Genomic DNA, 20,441 nt, shown 5'->3' with positions numbered 1-20,441 from the left:
ACTTATACAGATCTATTTGCAGTGACAGATTATGATAGGGATGGTCAAAATCAGAAGAGCATAATGTGCATCTTGAGTTTTAAAATAATGACAGTAGTTTTGGGGAAGAAATCTATTTTACAAAAATTGAGAATGTTTGTGGTAAATGGAGGCATCATTATGGGCTTATGTGATGATCTTAAGGGTTTGGGTTGATCATAGGTTTGAACTAAACCAGGCCTGTTTACATTTAGGTGGACCAGTGAAAAAAACTCTCCATATCTGACCAGTTTGCATGCCCAAACTCCCAGCTGATGTTTGAAATCAAACATCAGCTGAAACCTTTAATTTAGCAGCTGTAGCAATATCCCCACAGCTGCTGGAGTGGTGTTAACAACAGCCTCGGGGATCCTGGTTGATATCATTGACCAAATTGGTTGACATTGTTTATTTTTTTAAATAATAAAGACTTATTTAACAGTGTTGGTGATTTTATTTTCTATTCCCTTATAACGAGATAATGGTGGGTACCTATACTCATTCATGTGGGAGAAGTTGATATCTGGGGGGATCTCTTATTTTAAAGCTGGTTTCTAGATTCTGGTAAGTCCTCCCTCCACAGACCCCTACATCTTTTTTGAGCGACAAGATGTGTAGATGAGGCCCTTGTTCCCATCAATGAGCATGCTCCCATTCTTGAACCATACTAAGGTACACGGCCTCAACATTGGGACAGTAGCACAAGGGTCTCATCTCCACATCCTGTTCCCCAAAATAGAGGTGGGGGTCACTAGGTTTCAATGGGAAGGGACTCGGACACCTGATGATCTTTTCCCACTGCTGCTCCCATCACAAATGGCAGATCCCCAACGCTCTTGAAATGTAAACACAGCAGAGGGTATGGGTGCCACCATTGACCAAATATGGATCTATATTGTGAGTGACATTGCATTTACATCAAGTGACATTGTTTCAAAAAATCAGTCTACAGGTGCAGCTGATTCTGAAGTGAGTGCATCCAAAGGAGATGAGCATTATCATATACAGTGCTTTAGCATTTAGTCAGGATTCAAACCTATTTTAACTCACCGCTATATACATGAAATGTCCACTAGATGTCTTTACATAAATATACTTCTAATTCAATTCCTAATTTTGGTGACAACTAGAGATGAGCGAAGAAATGAAAAATTCGATTCGACTGATTCGGCGAATTCGTGGACAATATTCGATTCGAGTCGAATAAATTCGCTGTGAATTTAACTTAAAAAAGGGTGTTTCTAGGCTTCAGAGAGACTTAATATTAGTGCAGAACACTGTACCTTTAATTTAAATGCCCTTGGAGTCTGCTGGGGAAGAGAAATAATACTGTCTGTCAGTATGACATGCAGATGAGTGCCGTCGATCTTAGAATCACTGCACACTTCACTCCTTTGGCCAGTCACGGGGCCAAAACCAGTGTTTGGAGCCACAGTGTGGCGGTGGAGGCAGCAGCAATGGGAGGCCATACAGCAACCTATGACAAAATGGAAACCAGCAGGAGCGTGAGGAGACCTGAAAGTGGCACATGGCAGAGTGGGAGCAATGGGAGGCGGTACAGGGACCCAGGTCACACTATGGGCCCAGCAGCAGCGTGACCAGGCGGTACGGGGGCCCATGGCCGATATGGGGCTTGGTGGCACCTATGGAAGGCCTGTAATCTGCCAGCAACCTATGACAAAATGGACAACCGCAGGAGTGTGAGGAGATTTCAAAGTGGCACATGGCAGAGTGGAAGCAATGGAAGGCCGTACAGGGACCCAGGTCACACTGTGGGACCAGCATCAGCGTGAACAGGCGGTACGGGGGCCCATGGCCGATTTGACCTCATTCATCCCATAGTCCTGCCGACTCACGAATAGCGTGGCCTCCTCAAAGGGCCTGAGCAAGCGCAGGTGTCACACATGAGCTGCCAATGGCTGACATCTAAGTTACACAGGGAGTACCTTTATCCGCTTTTAACATCAGGAAATCTGTGATGGCCTTTAGCTGTTCGTAAAGGCGGTCTAACATATGTAGGGTTGAATTCCACCTTGTTGCAACGTCACAGCATGAGGAGTCGGTACGGGGGCCCATGGCAGATTACATGTCTGGCAGCAGCTATGTGAGGCCCGTAATCTGCCTGCACCCTATGTCAAAAAATTTAACACACCAGCAGTGTGAAGAGACCTGAAAGTGGCACATGGCAGCAGAGTGTGGCGATGGAGACAGCAGCAATGGGAGGCCGTACAGGGACCCATGAGAGACTCTGGACTTGGCAGCAGCATGAGGAGGCGGTATATAGGGGCCCATGGCAGATTAGGGGCCTGGCAGCAGCTATGTGAGGCCCGTAATCTGCCTGCACCCTATGTCAAAAAATTTAACACACCAGCAGTGTGAAGAGACCTGAAAGTGGCACATGGCAGCAGAGTGTGGCGATGGAGACAGCAGCAATGGGAGGCCATACAGGGACCCATGACAGACTCTGGACTTGGCAGCAGCATGAGGAGGCGGTATATAGGGGCCCATGGCAGATTAGGGGCCTGGCAGCAGCTATGTGAGGCCCGTAATCTGCCTGCACCCTATGTCAAAAAATGTAACACACCAGCAGTGTGTGAGGAGACCTGAAAGTGGCACATGGCAGAGTGTGGCGATGGAGACAGCAGCAATGGGAGGCCGTACAGGGACCCATGAGAGACTCTGGACCTGGCAGCAGCATGAGGAAGCGGTATATAGGGGCCTATGGCAGATTAGGGGCCTGGCAGCAGCTATAGGAGGCCCATAATCTGCCAGCACCCTATGTCAAAAAATTCTACACACCAGCAGTGTGAGGAGACCTGAAAGTGGCACATGGCAGCAGAGTGTGGCGATGGAGACAGCAGCAATGGGAGGCCGTACAGGGACCCATGACAGACTCTAGACTTGGCAGCAGCATGAGGAGGCGGTATATAGGGGCCCATGGCAGATTAGGGGCCTGGCAGCAGCTATGTGAGGCCCGTAATCTGCCTGCACCCTATGTCAAAAAATTTAACACACCAGCAGTGTGAAGAGACCTGAAAGTGGCACATGGCAGCAGAGTGTGGCGATGGAGACAGCAGCAATGGGAGGCCATACAGGGACCCATGAGAGACTCTGGACTTGGCAGCAGCATGAGGAGGCGGTATATAGGGGCCCATGGCAGATTAGGGGCCTGGCAGCAGCTATGTGAGGCCCGTAATCTGCCTGCACCCTATGTCAAAAAATTTAACACACCAGCAGTGTGAAGAGACCTGAAAGTGGCACATGGCAGCAGAGTGTGGCGATGGAGACAGCAGCAATGGGAGGCCATACAGGGACCCATGACAGACTCTGGACTTGGCAGCAGCATGAGGAGGCGGTATATAGGGGCCCATGGCAGATTAGGGGCCTGGCAGCAGCTATGTGAGGCCCGTAATCTGCCTGCACCCTATGTCAAAAAATTTAACACACCAGCAGTGTGAAGAGACCTGAAAGTGGCACATGGCAGCAGAGTGTGGCGATGGAGACAGCAGCAATGGGAGGCCATACAGGGACCCATGACAGACTCTGGACTTGGCAGCAGCATGAGGAGGCGGTATATAGGGGCCCATGGCAGATTAGGGGCCTGGCAGCAGCTATGTGAGGCCCGTAATCTGCCTGCACCCTATGTCAAAAAATTTAACACACCAGCAGTGTGAAGAGACCTGAAAGTGGCACATGGCAGCAGAGTGTGGCGATGGAGACAGCAGCAATGGGAGGCCGTACAGGGACCCATGAGAGACTCTAGACTTGGCAGCAGCATGAGGAGGCGGTATATAGGGGCCCATGGCAGATTAGGGGCCTGGCAGCAGCTATGTGAGGCCCGTAATCTGCCTGCACCCTATGTCAAAAAATTTAACACACCAGCAGTGTGAAGAGACCTGAAAGTGGCACATGGCAGCAGAGTGTGGCGATGGAGACAGCAGCAATGGGAGGCCGTACAGGGACCCATGAGAGACTCTGGACTTGGCAGCAGCATGAGGAGGCGGTATATAGGGGCCCATGGCAGATTAGGGGCCTGGCAGCAGCTATGTGAGGCCCGTAATCTGCCTGCACCCTATGTCAAAAAATTTAACACACCAGCAGTGTGAAGAGACCTGAAAGTGGCACATGGCAGCAGAGTGTGGCGATGGAGACAGCAGCAATGGGAGGCCATACAGGGACCCATGACAGACTCTGGACTTGGCAGCAGCATGAGGAGGCGGTATATAGGGGCCCATGGCAGATTAGGGGCCTGGCAGCAGCTATGTGAGGCCCGTAATCTGCCTGCACCCTATGTCAAAAAATGTAACACACCAGCAGTGTGTGAGGAGACCTGAAAGTGGCACATGGCAGAGTGTGGCGATGGAGACAGCAGCAATGGGAGGCCGTACAGGGACCCATGAGAGACTCTGGACCTGGCAGCAGCATGAGGAAGCGGTATATAGGGGCCTATGGCAGATTAGGGGCCTGGCAGCAGCTATAGGAGGCCCATAATCTGCCAGCACCCTATGTCAAAAAATTCTACACACCAGCAGTGTGTGAGGAGACCTGAAAGTGGCACATGGCAGAGTGTGGCGATGGAGACAGCAGCAATGGGAGGCCGTACAGGGACCCATGAGAGACTCTGGACCTGGCAGCAGCATGAGGAGGCGGTATATAGGGGCCTATGGCAGATTAGGGGCCTGGCAGCAGCTATAGGAGGCCCATAATCTGCCAGCACCCTATGTCAAAAAATTCTACACACCAGCAGTGTGAGGAGACCTGAAAGTGGCACATGGCAGCAGAGTGTGGCGATGGAGACAGCAGCAATGGGAGGCCGTACAGGGACCCATGACAGACTCTAGACTTGGCAGCAGCATGAGGAGGCGGTATATAGGGGCCCATGGCAGATTAGGGGCCTGGCAGCAGCTATGTGAGGCCCGTAATCTGCCTGCACCCTATGTCAAAAAATTCTACACACCAGCAGTGTGAGGAGACCTGAAAGTGGCACATGGCAGCAGAGTGTGGCGATGGAGACAGCAGCAATGGGAGGCCGTACAGGGACCCATGACAGACTCTAGACTTGGCAGCAGCATGAGGAGGCGGTATATAGGGGCCCATGGCAGATTAGGGGCCTGGCAGCAGCTATGTGAGGCCCGTAATCTGCCTGCACCCTATGTCAAAAAATTTAACACACCAGCAGTGTGAAGAGACCTGAAAGTGGCACATGGCAGCAGAGTGTGGCGATGGAGACAGCAGCAATGGGAGGCCATACAGGGACCCATGACAGACTCTGGACTTGGCAGCAGCATGAGGAGGCGGTATATAGGGGCCCATGGCAGATTAGGGGCCTGGCAGCAGCTATGTGAGGCCCGTAATCTGCCTGCACCCTATGTCAAAAAATGTAACACACCAGCAGTGTGTGAGGAGACCTGAAAGTGGCACATGGCAGAGTGTGGCGATGGAGACAGCAGCAATGGGAGGCCGTACAGGGACCCATGAGAGACTCTGGACCTGGCAGCAGCATGAGGAAGCGGTATATAGGGGCCTATGGCAGATTAGGGGCCTGGCAGCAGCTATAGGAGGCCCATAATCTGCCAGCACCCTATGTCAAAAAATTCTACACACCAGCAGTGTGTGAGGAGACCTGAAAGTGGCACATGGCAGAGTGTGGCGATGGAGACAGCAGCAATGGGAGGCCGTACAGGGACCCATGAGAGACTCTGGACCTGGCAGCAGCATGAGGAGGCGGTATATAGGGGCCTATGGCAGATTAGGGGCCTGGCAGCAGCTATAGGAGGCCCATAATCTGCCAGCACCCTATGTCAAAAAATGTAACACACCAGCAGTGTGTGAGGAGACCTGAAAGTGGCACATGGCAGAGTGTGGCGATGGAGACAGCAGCAATGGGAGGCCGTACAGGGACCCATGAGAGACTCTGGACCTGGCAGCAGCATGAGGAAGCGGTATATAGGGGCCTATGGCAGATTAGGGGCCTGGCAGCAGCTATAGGAGGCCCATAATCTGCCAGCACCCTATGTCAAAAAATTCTACACACCAGCAGTGTGTGAGGAGACCTGAAAGTGGCACATGGCAGAGTGTGGCGATGGAGACAGCAGCAATGGGAGGCCGTACAGGGACCCATGAGAGACTCTGGACCTGGCAGCAGCATGAGGAGGCGGTATATAGGGGCCTATGGCAGATTAGGGGCCTGGCAGCAGCTATAGGAGGCCCATAATCTGCCAGCACCCTATGTCAAAAAATTCTACACACCAGCAGTGTGAGGAGACCTGAAAGTGGCACATGGCAGCAGAGTGTGGCGATGGAGACAGCAGCAATGGGAGGCCGTACAGGGACCCATGACAGACTCTAGACTTGGCAGCAGCATGAGGAGGCGGTATATAGGGGCCCATGGCAGATTAGGGGCCTGGCAGCAGCTATGTGAGGCCCGTAATCTGCCTGCACCCTATGTCAAAAAATTTAACACACCAGCAGTGTGAAGAGACCTGAAAGTGGCACATGGCAGCAGAGTGTGGCGATGGAGACAGCAGCAATGGGAGGCCATACAGGGACCCATGACAGACTCTGGACTTGGCAGCAGCATGAGGAGGCGGTATATAGGGGCCCATGGCAGATTAGGGGCCTGGCAGCAGCTATGTGAGGCCCGTAATCTGCCTGCACCCTATGTCAAAAAATTTAACACACCAGCAGTGTGAAGAGACCTGAAAGTGGCACATGGCAGCAGAGTGTGGCGATGGAGACAGCAGCAATGGGAGGCCGTACAGGGACCCATGAGAGACTCTGGACTTGGCAGCAGCATGAGGAGGCGGTATATAGGGGCCCATGGCAGATTAGGGGCCTGGCAGCAGCTATGTGAGGCCCGTAATCTGCCTGCACCCTATGTCAAAAAATTTAACACACCAGCAGTGTGAAGAGACCTGAAAGTGGCACATGGCAGCAGAGTGTGGCGATGGAGACAGCAGCAATGGGAGGCCATACAGGGACCCATGACAGACTCTGGACTTGGCAGCAGCATGAGGAGGCGGTATATAGGGGCCCATGGCAGATTAGGGGCCTGGCAGCAGCTATGTGAGGCCCGTAATCTGCCTGCACCCTATGTCAAAAAATTTAACACACCAGCAGTGTGAAGAGACCTGAAAGTGGCACATGGCAGCAGAGTGTGGCGATGGAGACAGCAGCAATGGGAGGCCGTACAGGGACCCATGAGAGACTCTGGACTTGGCAGCAGCATGAGGAGGCGGTATATAGGGGCCCATGGCAGATTAGGGGCCTGGCAGCAGCTATGTGAGGCCCGTAATCTGCCTGCACCCTATGTCAAAAAATTTAACACACCAGCAGTGTGAAGAGACCTGAAAGTGGCACATGGCAGCAGAGTGTGGCGATGGAGACAGCAGCAATGGGAGGCCATACAGGGACCCATGACAGACTCTGGACTTGGCAGCAGCATGAGGAGGCGGTATATAGGGGCCCATGGCAGATTAGGGGCCTGGCAGCAGCTATGTGAGGCCCGTAATCTGCCTGCACCCTATGTCAAAAAATTTAACACACCAGCAGTGTGAAGAGACCTGAAAGTGGCACATGGCAGCAGAGTGTGGCGATGGAGACAGCAGCAATGGGAGGCCATACAGGGACCCATGACAGACTCTGGACTTGGCAGCAGCATGAGGAGGCGGTATATAGGGGCCCATGGCAGATTAGGGGCCTGGCAGCAGCTATGTGAGGCCCGTAATCTGCCTGCACCCTATGTCAAAAAATTTAACACACCAGCAGTGTGAAGAGACCTGAAAGTGGCACATGGCAGCAGAGTGTGGCGATGGAGACAGCAGCAATGGGAGGCCGTACAGGGACCCATGAGAGACTCTGGACTTGGCAGCAGCATGAGGAGGCGGTATATAGGGGCCCATGGCAGATTAGGGGCCTGGCAGCAGCTATGTGAGGCCCGTAATCTGCCTGCACCCTATGTCAAAAAATTTAACACACCAGCAGTGTGAAGAGACCTGAAAGTGGCACATGGCAGCAGAGTGTGGCGATGGAGACAGCAGCAATGGGAGGCCGTACAGGGACCCATGACAGACTCTAGACTTGGCAGCAGCATGAGGAGGCGGTATATAGGGGCCCATGGCAGATTAGGGGCCTGGCAGCAGCTATGTGAGGCCCGTAATCTGCCTGCACCCTATGTCAAAAAATTTAACACACCAGCAGTGTGAAGAGACCTGAAAGTGGCACATGGCAGCAGAGTGTGGCGATGGAGACAGCAGCAATGGGAGGCCATACAGGGACCCATGACAGACTCTGGACTTGGCAGCAGCATGAGGAGGCGGTATATAGGGGCCTATGGCAGATTAGGGGCCTGGCAGCAGCTATAGGAGGCCCGTAATCTGCCAGCACCCTATGTCAAAAAATTAAACACACCAGCAGTGTGAGGAGACCTGAAAGTGGCACATGTTTGAGGCATGATTCATGGCGGATTTAGTCAGTTGTGTCAGGAACTGGTGGTTTGAAATCCAGACTAATCCACGCCTGATTCATTTTCACAAACGTGAGTCTCTCCACACTTTGGGTGGACAGTCGTGTCCTCCGCGGAGTTACAATACCTCCTGCCGCACTAAACACGCGCTCCGATGCCACGCTACTGGCCGGGCATGACAGCCTTTCAAGGGCAAATTCAGCTAGTTGGGGCCAAAGGTCAAGTTTCGTTGCCCAGTAGTCAAGGGGATTGTCTACCTCGGTTGGCAGGGTGCTGTCCAAGTAGGCCCAAGCCTGTTGTTTGAGCTCCTGCTCCAGGTCCACCTGATGCTGCTGCTGCTGCTGCGGCTGGTTAGTAGTTTCCTCACTGCGCTGGTGAAGAAAGCTACTCATCATCGACTGCAGACTGAGGCAGCCGCTGCTGGTGGAGCTGCCACTGCTCCTACCACCCCACCCCTCCCCTGCTGCCATGCCAGCGGAACGCGAGCGCACAGGGCCCACAGTGTCTGAGGATGGACGTTGGCGCACAAAGGCAGAGACCAACTGACTACATAGGTGGTTTTTATAGTACGTAATTTTGGCCTCCCTCTCAGCAGGTGTGAAAAAGGCCACCATTTTGGACCGGTAGCGAGGGTCCAACAAGGTGGACAGCCAAAAGTCATCCCTCTGTCTGATGGTTATTATTCGGCTGTCGCTACGCAAGCAACCGAGCATGCTATGGGCCATTTGTGCCAAGGAATGCGAGGGACTCCCTGCCTCCATCTCCACAGCATACTGCCACGGTGCGTCTGGGTCCTCTGTCTCCTCCTCCTCCTCTACCAGATGCTCCTGCTCCTCCACTCCTGTCCGCTGAGTGGAAAAACCACCCATTTCACTCAATAATTCCTGAGCACAAATGTCCTCCTCTACCTCCTCCTCTTCTTCCTGTCCTGCCCCCACAGGGGTCATGTGGCATTGAGATCTGTGCGCCACGTCTACCGCACCCTGACCAGCCATTGTTAACAGCATTTGTTCCAGGACGTGCAACAGAGGAATGACGTCGTTCATCCCATAGTCCTGCCGACTCACGAATAGCGTGGCCTCCTCAAAGGGCCTGAGCAAGCGGCAGGTGTCACGCATGAGCTGCCAATGGCTGACATCTAAGTTACACAGGGGAGTACCTTTATCCGCTTGTAACATCAGGAAATCGGTGATGGCCTTTCGCTGCTCGTAAAGGCGGTCTAACATGTGTAGGGTTGAATTCCACCTTGTTGCAACGTCGCAGATCAGGCGATGCTGTGGAATTCCGTTCTGCCGCTGCAGCTCAATGAGGGTGTTCTTTGCGGTGTAGGAATGGCTGAAATGCATGCACAGTTTACGTGACATTTTAAGGATGTCTTGCAGTGGGATGGTGGATTTTAGGAACCGCTTGACAACCAGATTGAACACGTGAGCCATGCATGGCGCATGGCACAACCTTCCTTGACGCAGAGCAGACACCATGTTCTTTCCGTTGTCAGTCAACATGGTTCCGATTTTTAGTTTGCGCGGAGACAGCCATCTGTCGATTTCTCTGTTCATTACACTCAGCAGTTCCTCCCCTGTGTGACTACGTTCGCCAAGGCATACCAGGTGCAGCACAGCGTGACACCGTTGCGCCCTGCACATGTGATATGCCGGTCGGGTAATGGGACTTGGCACGGGGGTGGCGGCTGAGGACACGGCGGAAAAAGAGGTGGTAGAGGCGGACATGCTTGCTGGACCAAGGACGTGCAAACGTGGAGGCAAAAGCGTCGTGACCTGTCCAAGTTGCTGGTGCGGCTGTGCCGGCACCACGTTCACCCAGTGGGCCGTAAATGACATGTACTGTCCCTGACCGTAGTTACAGCTCCACACGTCGGCGCTGCCGTGCACTTTGGCAGAGACCGACATGCTCAAAGACTGGCCCACCATCTCTTCTACATGTGAATGCAGGGCTGGCACTGCCTTTTGGGCAAAGAAATGACGGCTTGGCACTCTCCACCGCGGCGCGGCACAAGCCATCATTTCTCGGAAAGGTGCTGAGTCCACCAGTTGGAAAGGGAGGGACTGCAGCACCAGCAACTTGGACAGGAGGACGTTCAGCTTTTGCACCGTCGGGTGCGTGCTCGCAAACTGTTGTCTCTTGGATACGGATTCCAAGAAAGACTGTTGACGGAATCCGAGAAGAGGAGTAGCAGGAGAAGGAGCATCTGAACGAGCGGAAGATGCCAATGAGCGACAACTCCCCTCAGCAGAGGTGTTGGAGCCTTGACTGGCTGATAGAGGGCGATTGACGACGTCGGGTGACGGAGCAAGTAACGGAGCGGGTGATGGAGCGGGGGCTGGGGCAGGCAGAACCGCCGTATGTTTATCACGGTTTTCCCAGGCCACCGAATGGTGACGCTGCATATGCTGACGCAACGCTGTAGTCCCAACATGGGCCCCCTGGCCACGCTTGCATTTCTGGCCACATAGTCGACATACGGCTACGTTTACTTCCTCGGGCGGCTTGAGGAAAAATTGCCACACCACCGAGTAGGAAACTTTGCCCCCGCTACTCTTCACTGGCTGACTGCTACTTCCTCCGTGCGCAACGGCACCACTACTGGCCGTGGTGGTAGGCTGCAGTGGAGCTGGTGCTCTACTCCGTGGACGTTTGGCTCCACTGACACTGATGCGACCCTGCTGCTGTCTCCTGGGCAACCCACCGACTGTTTTGCTCGCTGCCAAGCTGCCACCCTCTTCTCCTGATGATGCGGAAGAAATTGCCTGATGACGACGAGGCTGCCAAGTGCGATCAACCTCCTCATCATCAAGTAGGGTCTCCGCCTCACTACTAGCCCCCTCGGCTGCGTCTGGGTCAGGAGACAGACCTGTCTCTAGACCGGCTACCGAGCCACTCTCCTCGCCAGTACTTGTTCGCTTGGCTGCTGAAAAGGCCGATGTCTCCCCCCGTTCCTGACCGCCCTCTGTTAGCTCTTCCTCACTGTACAGTGGGGCTGAGCCCACAGCATGCGATACTTCGCTTGGTGAGGGAACAGCAAAGGACAGGGGCAGGTAGAGGACACGTGATTTCAGTGGGCTTGGTCCCGGGCCATGCCAACTAACGGTTGTGTCTGACGTACCCACCGACCGTTGGCTGTAGGTGTCAGAGGTGACCTGGGAAGAGGAAGACGACCGAGCCAACCAATCAATGACGGCAGGGTTGTCGGTGGAGACACGACCGCTGGATGACACCGGGAGCACTGGCCTCTGGCTGCGAATACTGCTGCCTCGACCCCTTCCTCTGCTGCCACGTCTGCTCGCTCCTAAAACATTGCCTCCTCTGCCACTCCTCTGCATGTTGTCTGACATACTATTTAATTCAACGATTAGGTGTCCCTGAGTAACAATTCTCTGGCACTCAGTAACAATTCTGTCTGTCCCTGAGTATGAATTCTGTGGCCCTGAGTAACAATTCTGTGTCTGTGCGAGTAACAATTCTGTGTCTGTGCAAGTAACAATTTTGTGTCTGTGCGAGTAACAAATCTCTGGCACTCAGTAACAATTCTGTCTGTCCCTGAGTAACAATTCTCTGGCACTCAGTAACAATTCTGTCTGTCCCTGAGTAACAATTCTCTGGCACTCAGTAACAATTCTGTCTGTCCCTGAGTATGAATTCTGTGGCCCTGAGTAACAATTCTGTGTCTGTGCGAGTAACAATTCTGTGTCTGTGCAAGTAACAATTTTGTGTCTGTGCGAGTAACAATTCTCTGGCACTCAGTAACAATTCTGTCTGTCCCTGAGTAACAATTCTCTGGCACTCAGTAACAATTCTGTCTGTCCCTGAGTATGAATTCTGTGGCCCTGAGTAACAATTCTGTGTCTGTGCGAGTAACAATTCTGTGTCTGTGCAAGTAACAATTTTGTGTCTGTGCGAGTAACAAATCTCTGGCACTCAGTAACAATTCTGTCTGTCCCTGAGTAACAATTCTCTGGCACTCAGTAACAATTCTGTCTGTCCCTGAGTAACAATTCTCTGGCACTCAGTAACAATTCTGTCTGTCCCTGAGTATGAATTCTGTGGCCCTGAGTAACAATTCTGTGTCTGTGCGAGTAACAATTCTGTGTCTGTGCAAGTAACAATTTTGTGTCTGTGCGAGTAACAAATCTCTGGCACTCAGTAACAATTCTGTCTGTCCCTGAGTAACAATTCTCTGGCACTCAGTAACAATTCTGTCTGTCCCTGAGTAACAATTCTCTGGCACTCAGTAACAATTCTGTCTGTCCCTGAGTATGAATTCTGTGGCCCTGAGTAACAATTCTGTGTCTGTGCGAGTAACAATTCTGTGTCTGTGCAAGTAACAATTTTGTGTCTGTGCGAGTAACAATTCTCTGGCACTCAGTAACAATTCTGTCTGTCCCTGAGTAACAATTCTCTGGCACTCAGTAACAATTCTGTCTGTCCCTGAGTATGAATTCTGTGGCCCTGAGTAACAATTCTGTGTCTGTGCGAGTAACAATTCTGTGTCTGTGCAAGTAACAATTTTGTGTCTGTGCGAGTAACAATTCTCTGGCACTCAGTAACAATTCTGTCTGTCCCTGAGTAACAATTCTCTGGCACTCAGTAACAATTCTGTCTGTCCCTGAGTAACAATTCTCTGGCACTCAGTAACAATTCTGTCTATCCCTGAGTATGAATTCTGTGGCCCTGAGTAACAATTCTGTGTCTGTGCGAGTAACAATTCTGTGTCTGTGCAAGTAACAATTTTGTGTCTGTGCGAGTAACAATTCTCTGGCACTCAGTAACAATTCTGTCTGTCCCTGAGTAACAATTCTCTGGCACTCAGTAACAATTCTGTCTGTCCCTGAGTAACAATTCTCTGGCACTCAGTAACAATTCTGTCTATCCCTGAGTATGAATTCTGTGGCCCTGAGTAACAATTCTGTGTCTGTGCGAGTAACAATTCTGTGTCTGTGCAAGTAACAATTTTGTGTCTGTGCGAGTAACAATTCTCTGGCACTCAGTAACAATTCTGTCTGTCCCTGAGTAACAATTCTCTGGCACTCAGTAACAATTCTGTCTGTCCCTGAGTAACAATTCTCTGGCACTCAGTAACAATTCTGTCTGTCCCTGAGTAACAATTCTCTGGCACTCAGTAACAATTCTGTCTGTCCCTGAGTAACAATTCTCTGGCACTCAGTAACAATTCTGTCTGTCCCTGAGTAACAATTCTGTCTGTCCCTGAGAATGAATTCTGTGGCCCTAAGAATTCTCTGGCACTCAGTAACAATTCTGTCTGTCCCTGAGTAACAATTCTCTGGCACTCAGTAACAATTCTGTCTGTCCCTGAGTAAAAATTCTGTGGCCCTAATAACGTTTCTGTGGCCCTAAGTAACAATTCTCTGGCACTGAGTAACAATTCTGTCTGTCCCTGAGTATGAATTCTGTGGCCCTAACTAGCGTTTCTTTGTCCCTAAATAACGATTCTGTGGCCCTCATTAACAAGTCTGTGTCCCTGAGTAATGGTTCTCTGTCCCTAAGTAACTTCTCTCTGTCCCCAATTCTCGTTTCTGTGGCCCTAACTCTGTCCCTGTCCCTAGTACAGAGCGGTCTGCCTCTGTTCAATGACTGCAGGCAAATGAAGATTTCCAAAATGGCCGCTATATATACCTCGACCATTACACAGTGCTGGCTGGCTGGCTGCTGATTGGCTGATGCGATCACATGTCGTTGAGGAATGCATTATGGGGCAGCGCGCCTTGTCTGCGCGCCTTCCCCGACATCCCCGCTCCGTCGCCGCACATGTCAGCCGCCATTTTCGGAAAAATTTCGATTCGCGCGTCCGAATTAGGCTGTTTTTCGGATTCGGCACGAATCGAAATTTTTCCGATATTCGACTCGAATTCCACTTCGGATGCTTCGATTCGCTCATCTCTAGTGACAACCTATTCTATTTAACCATAAGGATAATTTAACTTTATCTTTCGAATTTCTCTCAATAATGATGTCTAGCACATATGTTGATCTTGTTTTAAATCTGCTGCCCTCTACTGTCTGAATTTGTAAATGCCTGTAAGTGCCTGTAAATATATATGCAGTTCCTGTCCCTGGGTTGTTAGCTTTCAAATCTCAGAAGAAGGACGGAGAGAGAGAGAATGAGAGGGAGAGGGAGGGAGAGAGAGGGAGAGAGAGAGTGAGAGGTGTCCTGTCCATGTTGCTAAACCCCCAAGCCAGAAGGGACAGATATGCAATTATTTCTATGTTTTAACAGTTTACCTGCAGCTGCTGAGTGTGTATTTAATTTTTTGTGACAGACAGAGTATCTCTGTCCTATTGTTATTATTTCACATGCATAGTGCTAGGCCTGCTCTACTGTATGTATGTAGTGGTCACCTTGCTGTATATTAGTAGGTGAACCTGTTTACTGAAATATAGTTTATATACAACTTTTGTTATTTTAGTTATTTTAGTGAACCCTGTCCCTTCTGGTCTGGGATTCTTTAGCTAGTTTTTGCTCAGGGCTCAGTAACTAGCATAGGATAGAGCCAGGTTAGACATCCAATGACCAAATCTGGTAGAGGTCAGGTTGAATGTGAGAATAGAAACTTGCAAGGGACTAAAGCTCAGAGTAGATAGGCTGATTCTGAGTTCCAGTGCCATACTGCATGTGAGAAAATGTGTTCCGTGCTGGTTGGACAACAGTTGGAGGCTCTCCCCATCACTGTTGATCTTGTTTCAGGTCTCCAACACAAAGACAGATGTCTCTATGTGATTATCCTCAGGCGCTTCTGCAACTGAACTTTGCTGCAACATTAAACTGATGATATTTTTATAAATAACTATATATCCCGGGATATATGTGAACAATTCCACCAGGACTCCTATTGGGCCCTTTGCTGATAATATATGTTTGTACATTCAATGTATGTACTATTATTATTCTTTTCTAATATAAAGCTTGTATTATATCTATACTAATGTGCATCTATGTACTTATAGTTAATGTTATATGCTGGTTGCAGTAGTTCCACTGCTGCGGTTCTGGTTCTATTATTTACCTACAGGTTTAGCCCAATATCCTGTTTGGGAAGGGCCATTTCTCATAACCCCCCAAAAGAGGGTAACACTTATTTGGACTGTGGCGGATTCTCTATACATTCCCATACAGTCGAGGTGATATGAATTGCACTGTTACTTGGGAAAAAAAAGGTAAAGTATGTCACATACAACACAAATAGATTGAGGGGGTCAGTTGGAAATCTCCCAAATACTAAGGAGGATGAGCAAACAGCAAAGTCTGTAGTCCACCCTAAAAGAGTTAGTCGGTTTGGGGTGGACTTATCCTTTGATGTTGTAAATTGTGAAATTGAATTTTGGTGCTTGATTGATATTCTGCATAATAACAAACCTGACTATCCACATACATAACTAATGGTGGCAAAGGTTACCATCACAAGGTCTGAATGATTTTCAAAGGACTGAGCTTTTAAGCATTGGCTGCCAGTCAGAGGAGATAAACATCACGCAATCTCTCTTGGTTAAATTACAGTCTTGGAATGGTTTATGTGTCACCATATTTGTGGGTGAAAAACTGGCACATGTTTCATGTTTATGCAAATGAGCTGGCAATAATAATGTCTCTTTTATATAGCTGTGGTTTATCTACATCCAAACTATTTATTACTTTTGGCTGTAACAGCTAAGCAGAGAGTCAATAAATGAAACATTTAAGCAGTTGTTACATTTTCTGTATGGCTAAAATCCTACCTGACTGCATCATTGCAATTAAGAGCATTAATCATGATTTGAATTTCTGTTAATATGGAATGATCACACTCACCCAGGAAATATGTAGGAAATAGACCTAATCTACCTTGGCAGTAATCCATAAAATATTGGTACAGATTCAGGTATCTTAGTTTATTTTTTATCGTCGAATATATCATCACTGGTTCTAAATTATTAAATATTTTGGTGTATATATAACTGCAATTACAGTCTGTGTTCCCATCACCCATAGATGAACAGCATACAATAAAATCATTGGTTTGTTAAGCATACCTCCCAACTTTTTGAGATGGGAAAGAGGGACACCTATTGGCAAAAGTATGTAGGCATAGGAGCAGGGGCAGACTGACAACTCATGGGTCCCCCCGGGCAATAGGGGATCATGGGACCCCTGTGTCCTTGCTCAAACTCAAAAAAGCCTATGAAAAAGGTACCAGGGGCATCTCATGGGGCCCCCTACTGACCCCGGGCCCTCAGGCAGTGCCTGAATTTCCAAATGGTCAGTCCGCCCCTGCATAGGAGACACCCCATGCCATGCTCCCTTAACCACTTGTCTACCGGGCATTTATACCCCTTCCTGCCCAGGCCAATTTTCAGCTTTCAGCGCTCTCGCACTTTGAGTGACGATTGCGCAGTCATGCAACACTGTAACAATATAAAATTTTTATCATTTTTTTCACACAAATAGAGCTTTCTTTTGGTGGTATGTACTCACTGCTGGGTGTTTTATTTTTTGCGCTATAAACAAAAAAAAAAAAAAAATTTCGAAGAAAATTGTTTTTGTTTGTTTCTATTATAAAATGTTCCAAACAGGTAATTTTCTCCTTCACTGATGTGCGTTGATGAGGCTGCACTGATAGGCAGCACTGATGGGCACTGATAGGCAGCACGGATGAAGTGGCACTGGTGGACAGCACTGATATGCAACAGTGATGGGCACTGATAGGCTGCACTGATAGGTAGCACTGATGGCCACTGATAGGCAGCACTGATGAGCTGGCACTGATATGCAACATTGATGGGCACCGATAGGTGGCACTGATGGACACTGATGGGTGGCACTGACTGATGGCACTGACTGGCAGCACTGCTGGGCACTGATGGGTGACACGGCTGTGCAACACTGATGGGCGGCACTGATGGGTGGCACTGATGGGCACTGATGATCACAGGTGGGTGGCACTGCTGGGCATTTGTTTGGGTGGCACTGCTGGGCACCGATCATCAGGGCACTGATCATCAGTGCCCTGATGATCGGTGTCGATCCCTCCTCTGACAATTGCCAGTTATCAGCAGTACTTTCCTCATGCTGTAACAGTGTGAGGAAAGTGCAGCCGATAACCGGCAACTGCATTTACTGGTGATCTGCTGTGTCATTGGACACAGCTGATCACGTGGTAAAGGTCAGCTGTGATTGGCCTTTTACCACATCACATGGTCAGCTGTGTCCATAGGACACAGTGATCACGGAGATCGCCGGGTACGCACCCCTGGGGGTGTGCAGAAGGGAGAGTTCTGGGAGGATGTCATATGACGCCCTCCCAGAACTGGCCGGCAGCAGTGAAGCCGTCATTCGGCTATATGTGGTCGGCAAATGGTTAAAGGAGCATTCTACAAAAAAAAAATTATTATTTATACCCATAAGTGCTGAACACTGGAAACTGACTGCTAGAAAACGTAGATCAAAATAGTCAGTTTAGCCGCGTTTACCTACCGCATTTATGCGCGTTTGCATTTAGAAGCATTTTTAAAAGATAACCTCAGGAGACACTCCCAAATGCCCAGAATGCACATAATTAACTATTTCAGACATTTTGTGAGAAATAGAGAGAGCAAAAGCAGAAAGAGCACTACTTTCTGATGGGTGTTGCAACTAGCAAAAATGGCTTGTGAAACTTGCTTGGCACTGTGGGAGGAGCTACATAGTGCTGTAATTCCTGTAAGGCCTCTGGATGCATTCTGGAGTGCACACAACACTCCTTGTGCTTTTTTGCTGTGTTTTGATGTGTTCCAGTGCAGTTCTGTGCAGAAATAATGCAGTGTGTTCTACAATTTTTTCCTACACGTGAAACCTGCAACTGACTGCATCGGTGTACTAGGTCCATTTGAATACATGGAAAATGCTGTGCATGCATGTTTGATGAAGAAAAAAGGCACTGGACAGCATCTGAATATGGACCAGCCCAAAAAACGAATCTAAATGCAAGCACGCATAAATGCATTTACATGCGCTTACAAGCGTTTACATGCAGTTACAAGCATTGGCGCTTAAAACGCTGGTAAACTCTATTCCTGAATGTGATTTTTGTGCTTTCAAAAAAATGCCTGTAACCTCAGTTTAGCAGCTGCAGTGTACATGAGCCCTAAATCTCCAAACTAGCAACTCAGAAAAGTAATCATCTGGCAGCTTCAAAGGATAAATCTATACTGGACGAGGGTGCGTTTCCCTACACACCATCTGGCCAATTGATGAATCTAAAATATATAACCTTTATTCAAATATATAAAAAATGTATGCTCAGCTGTAATTAATGCCTATTGGAGTGGAATATACTGCGTACAGCAATATAACTGGATACCATTGCAATTATTTACCTTACATCCAAATGGTTAATAACACCAGACCAAATCAAATACCAAACCATTTTAGATGAAGCAACGTCATACAAAGAGGTACTGTAGTTTGATCATAAGCCTATCAGCTTGACTATATAATCTCTGTTAAGGAAATGGAGTTACCCCATGGACAAAACAAATTAGATATTATAATCTATCTTGCTACAAATATGTAATATGGGTACATTCATCCACTGGCTTAAATGTCAGACTCCCATGGATAAGCCCCATACGTCACCATATCCACCAAAAATACCTCACTGTCTTGAGGAATGCAAATGATGCACTGTAAAATGCAGTACAGACCTCTCCAAAAAAAAGGGGGAGAAGAGTAAATACCATATGCATTCAAAAAGTGCTCCCAAAGAAAGACCCAAAGAAAAAAAGAAACTCTACATGTTTCGTCCCAGAAAACAGCTTTGTCAGGAGTATAAATAATTAAAATAGGTCACATAGTGGCAGGTAGTTGTGCTGAGCTGCACATGGTGGAAAAATGGCACCTATCGTTTGTTTCACCTCTATATATAGAGATTTATTTTTTTTTACATTTCAGCCTGTAAGGCAATGCACCTGTGATCATCAGATCATGGGTGCAATGTCTGGATCCTGCAGACTCTCTCAGTAAAATGTCTGCCCACACGTGATATGGACAGGCAGTTACTGAGTGACAGGAATGATCAATAAACTACCTAGAGCGCTCATAAGCCCCTTGGTAGTTCATTGAGAACTACAAGCCATCAGCTGTAAAGCCTGATGGTAGTTGTAATTCTCTCATTCTCAGTACTGTGTGAAACACTGATGAGGCCGGGTAGGCAGAGACCTATATGGCCGCATTCTTTTTAAATAGTGACAGCGAGTGCGGAGACAAGATCCCTGGCTTGCTGTCACAGGGAGACAGCAAATTGGGGAGAGGCTGCAGGAGTAGGAACATGTTACATGCTCCACCCCAAAAAGAGGTGGAACGTGTAACATGTTCCCAAAAGTGAACTTATCCTTTAATTAAGAAAAGTATTTGAGTGTGTTAAGATCCTTTACATTCCTAGAACATGGCCACATCTTCTCTCTTAGCTTTCAGTGTTCTGAGTACTGCCTGCTTGGACTTGGGCATTGACTTATGTTGAGTAAAAACAAAAATGACAATTTTACATAGACATTAGTGGATAATAGGCAATGATTTAAAAATAAACTTGGCAAAACCCAAAATGCTATAAACTAGTGCAAGAACACAACTCTGTTACATCCTCATTCCTTCATGGTGCTGCACCCTGCTGCCGCACATGGATATACATTTTGTAATACACTGCCAAATGTCTATGTCACATAGGAACCAAAACACATATCAATTGACTGATGGGAATGTACATTATATATGTAAAGCGCTGCGTAAATTGACGGCGCTATATAAGTACCTGAAATAAATAAATTACACAGGTTCTGAGACTAATTTAATACAGATAAGGCACTGAGTTTGATTACCACCTTAATCAGCCACAGGACCTGTGTAATTACTATGTGTTCAGTTTTAAAGGAATGAGGTGACAATCGTAATGTCACCTAAGGGTTCTCCATAGTT

This window comes from Staurois parvus, unplaced genomic scaffold, assembly GCF_062004578.1.
Source record: "Staurois parvus isolate SC_StPar_1 unplaced genomic scaffold, SC_StPar_1.0 ptg000618l, whole genome shotgun sequence".
Taxonomy (NCBI): Eukaryota; Metazoa; Chordata; class Amphibia; order Anura; family Ranidae; genus Staurois; species Staurois parvus.
The sequence above is the reverse complement of the archived record's forward strand: the minus strand, read 5'-3'. Positions refer to the sequence as shown.